Source organism: Cucurbita moschata, unplaced genomic scaffold (assembly GCF_002738365.1).
Source record: "Cucurbita moschata cultivar Rifu unplaced genomic scaffold, Cmos_1.0 Cmo_Scf00096, whole genome shotgun sequence".
NCBI classification, from domain to species: domain Eukaryota; kingdom Viridiplantae; phylum Streptophyta; class Magnoliopsida; order Cucurbitales; family Cucurbitaceae; genus Cucurbita; species Cucurbita moschata.
In genome coordinates, this window is record NW_019268612.1 from 284011 (window position 1) to 289247 (window position 5237).

The window sequence follows — 5237 nt, forward strand, 5'->3', positions numbered from 1 at the left end:
TTACTATAGATACCAATAAGGTGCATTGGATTTTCATGAGAATTTTCTTATGAGGCATGTGAGTAAGAACAAAACATGCTTAAAAGACTCGTGTTAGATTTTAGGGATAGCTTTTGCTCTTGGGTATGAGACAACGTGACCATGTCGTAAGAGAATGTCGGGATTATCAAGTGCTGAATCCAAATTCAAATCTTAGACATTAAACGATACAAAGCAGGTAAGAAATTGTAGAGATATTCCTATATTCAAAATAATCTCCCACCACTTATTTTTATAATTTTACCTCATAAAAATAAACTAATTCATAACAATTAATTATTTATAATTCACAAATATTATAAATTTTTTTGTTTAAGTAATTGTCAAAACCAAACAAAAATATAATTTATTTACATGAAATTTGATAGTATTTTCATGCAACACTAAACACGATTACATACAGACATTTTATTCCCAAACATTCTAAATTCCAATAACTATCAACTCTAGATGGTAGGAAGGTTAATTACAAAAAATTAAATCATAAAAAATCAAATAGAATAGTCTCATCTATTCAAATAAAATATAATTCAATATTTTTCATAATTTTTTATGTGAGTGTACTTTCAACCCGACAATCGAAATCGACCCATCCTAAATTATAGGAGTTTGATTGAGTTGGATTAGCATTTCGAGTTAACTTGAATTCATCTTTCTGAACCGAGATTGATTCGTTTTGGTTTTGGAGTGTGGGACAAAAACTTTAAATTAACGTGAACAAAACAAAAAAAAAATAATTATAAAATATATTAAAAAATTTAGTGGTACTATTGTATTATTGTATCATTTTTATATTATTGTATTATTTTTAGTTTGTTTTATATTATTTTATTATTTTTCATACCCTTTGTATTATTTTTAAATATATGGTTTATAATATGAATAAGCTAACAAATAAATTTTGTTTTAATTTTAATTTTAAGAATATAACTTTTTATAAGTTGATTGATTATGATTTATACAAAGAATATATTATATTCAAAGTTCATAATTTTAAAACATATTGTCTTAAATAAATTTTTTTGAAACTTAGAATTTTTGTATGGGTTGGAAATTGAAGGAAAATTTTGTTAAGAATTCATTTTTACTTTCATCCTCGTCCTCTTTCGAGATGATAAATGATTTTAAATATAGAGATTTATAAAAAAAAAATTGTTAAAATGTCTATATATATATATATATATATTTTTGTAAGTTCATGATCTATCCTTATATTTTCTTTACATTTAGAGTAATTAATACTTAATAAGTATCGTATTTGGTTGTCTTAATTTTATGATAATGTTGAACTTGTTAGGATACTACAAATTTTGGTTGTTTGTTGTTATTGATGAATTTGTTTTTGAAGGATTATAGATTAATTTGTATGTGTTTGGTGAACTTTTAATAAGATTGCATCAAATAAGTATGAAATGTGGATAAATAAATTTTTAAAAAATATATATATTTTTTTTAACAATCCAAATCCAACCTAAAAAGAAAGGGTTGGGTTGGATTGGTTATGAAAATTCTTGGGTTGAGTTGGGTTACCAATACAAGTAATCCAAACTTTTGGCTGGTCTAAAAAAATCTCTCAACTCAACTAAACTCCGACCATGTATACCTCTAATGTTCTATATTATTTCTTTTCCATGTAACATAAAATACATTCTTCCTCCCTTTCACATATTTCAAAATTGAGTAATTTTCTTTGGTGTGTATTTAGGGCTACAATTAAGTGAATAAATTTAGAGGACAATTAGCTTTTCTACACCAATTAATTACTATATTAAGATGTAATAGTACATTTGCCATAAGAAATTTTGGCGTTTCTTGATATTCATATTCATAAGAGTTCGTTTATTAAGCTCAAGCAATAGAACTCATTAGATTTGTCTATGCTAAGCAACTAGCTGGTTCAACCACATTAGAGAGAGTTCTTTTGGCGTCTTTGCATGAAGCTTTAGCGATTTGATTATTATAAGTCACTTTAATGTCTTCCAATCTTAGTCAAGTGCAAAGATTTGTTGGGCTACAATCAAAGTTGACTCTTATTTGAGTGGCAGATGTTCCCTTGATATCTTCATATGTTAAGTCCTTAATTTTAACTCCGAAAGTCTATTCATACAAACAAGAACAATCAAAATATGGTATGAAAATAGAATAAATTGAATCATGAAACCAAACCCTAAATTACGATAAACTTTGAAATAAAACCCTCTCAAAGTAGCCATAGCAAAAATCCATGTATAGAATATATACATAAAAATAAGATATAAATCATATCGGGAGTGAGATTAAAGTTCCACGGTTACTAGATAAGGAGAATATCGTAATATATGTAAGTTATGACAACTATCTTGAATGGTATGAGATCTTTTACGCAAAAAATAATAATAATAATAATAATAATAAATAAATAAATAAATAAAATTATAAAAACTTAGGATGATCAAAGTAGATAATACCCGTACGTACGTGAGAATTACATTGTCAATTCAAAAGGTGATATGAATAAAATAAATTTCAAGAAAATGGAATTAAAAATTTAAATTTTATTAATCAAATTTAAAGTTAAATATAATTGGTAAGAATTTAAAATATGGAGGAGTAATGAGGAAATATATATGATTGGGGAAGCCTTGGTCTGGTGAACCGTAATTTTGATCAATTATGATAAGAAATAGTGTCTAGCCAATCTTATATGTGGTTGTTGATGATATTAAATATGCATGATTATGATATTATCTTGGACATGAATGGATTATTTGCACGTCATGCCAAAAAAATAAAAAATAGAAAAAAATAATATTTTGACTCCTATGGAAAAAAGCTTTTAGTTTTTGGGGTGGGCGCTCAATTCTATAAACTCTACAGTTAAGTGCACTTAACTTGTAGCAATGTTATATTGGGTTACCTCGTGAGAATGTCATCATGAAACATGAAACTGAAGACAAAGCATGTTTAAAGCACTTGTGTTAGTTTGTGAGAATAGTTTTCACTCTTAGAAGCGAGAAGTAGGCAACACACTATGTCGTAGGAAAATGTCGGAGCCATCAGGTGCTGAATCCAAATTCAAATGTTGGGCATGAGATAATACAAAGCAAGTAATAAATTGTAGAGATACTCTCTAATTTAGATTGAAAATTTTGAGTGCATTACACATATACTCAAAATGATCTCCCACTACTCCGGTAACAACCCAAAATTTCTACTTAACCTAAGCTCGGTATCATATACATATCATGAATATTTAATGCAGAAATATCTCATGTGAAACTTTATAATAAAACCCGAGCTTGTCCTTACATGTCACTTCTAATGCTTTTGAAATAAAACAATACAAATTGAATTAATAAGAAAAATAACATAAAGTAAAATGCACTATACTAACCTATATGCTACTAAATGGAAACGCACCTACCTATACTAACCTATAGTCTACTAAATTCAAATTACGAAACTATCCTAACCATGTGCTATAGTCTCATAGTTGCAATGCCACCGTCAATCGTACAAGCGAGCCTTGCTTTTACTTGAAAAGTAGAGTAGCACATGACTTGTGTATTTTAAGAAATACTCAGTAAGCGACAACACTTATTCATCTAACAGTATTTTTTTTTAATTGTACTAATTACCTAGGAGTAAAAGTTTATATAATTTTATTAAATTAAATTATTTGAGGATAATGATTAAGATGATAGTCAACAAATTCAAGAACATAAATTAAATTAAAATTTTATTAGTTAAATGTATTTTAATGATGTTACCTAATAAAAATAAACTACTAATTTCTTTTTTGAAGTAACTCAAGAACTAGTAAATTTAAGTTGTGTTAGTCTCAATGGCAAGAAAATTAAATCATAAGAGTTTGTTTATTAGGGTCAGGCAATAGAACTCCTCTATCCACCTTTATAATACACTGTTAATACCAAAATTAGGTTCGTCTATTCTAAGCAACTAGGAGGTTCAACCATACTAAAGGCAGGTCCTTTGGCATCTTTACATGAAGCTTTAGCTTTTTTATTATTATAAGTAACTTTAATGTCTTCCAAGCTTAGTTCAGTGCAAAGATTTGTTGGGCTACCATCAAACTTGACTCCTATTTCACTGGCTGATGTTCCCTTGATATCTTCTTAAGTTACTTCGCTAATTTTTAGTCCAGAATCCTATTCATGCAAATAAGAAAATCAAAATATAGAGATCTTATAAGTAAAAATAAAAAAATAAAACCATAAAAGCTTACGATGAGCAAAGTGGATAATATCACACTCTTTTGAAGATAATTGAGAAGTTATGTTCAATTCATTACCCAAAAAGTATTAGCAGAAATAATGCTCCTAATTTAACACGCGTCATGAACAAAATATATTCCAATCCGTTCAAGATAAAAGAAATCAATTAGGTATGAAATTAAAAATCTAAACTCTACTAATCAAATATAAAGTGAAATATAGTTAGTAAAAAGTTAACATGTTCAGGATTGATGAGAAAATATACCGGATTGGGGCAGCCTCGATCATATGGACAGTAATTTTGATCAATTATAATAGCGTTCTTCACATTATCCAAAATAATGTGTTGAAAATGAATATTCATAGCGAACCGATTGCTTGGTCTTCCCCAAGACTCAATCCTCACTCCATTCATAGTTTCGATAAAAGTTGATGTAACTGTCACATTTTTCGCTCCATGCTCTCCCGCCGACCAACCCAAGCTCCCAATGCTACAAACATATATTCAACAAAATACCAAATTTCCTCGGAGGTTCCATTTTCTGATATGTAATTGCATTCATCATATAGTTAAAATCTCTTTGTCCAAGAACAAAAAATTTCTAAAACGTGTTTTAATTCATTCAAAATTTAATTTTATATTTGGTTTTATAATTCCTAATTAATTTTTCATACAAACAAAATCATTTCAAAAAAATTATTTTGTTGTCACATACCTGATTTCGTGTCCAAGTCCACATGTAATACTTTCCATCCATAAGTTGGTGGTTCCTAAACCAATTGAGATGCAGTTGTCACCGGTGCCGATGTTGGAGCTAAGAATAGTCACGTCTAATGATTTCTCCACATGGATTGTAACGACCCGGGAAAGAAAGGAAAAAAATATATATACATGTAATAAAAATAAATAAATAAATAAATCAAATAAAGTAAAAAAAAAAAAAAAAAAAAAAAAAAAAAAAAAAAAAAAAAAAAAAAAAAAAA

The 5237-nt window shown here is 27.8% G+C and overlaps 1 pseudogene; it reads right to left on the reverse strand.

Annotated features, from left to right (window-relative positions):
• Positions 1-1914: 1914 nt before the first annotated feature.
• Positions 1915-5237, reverse strand: part of LOC111439546 — a 12522-nt pseudogene continuing 9199 nt past the window's right edge.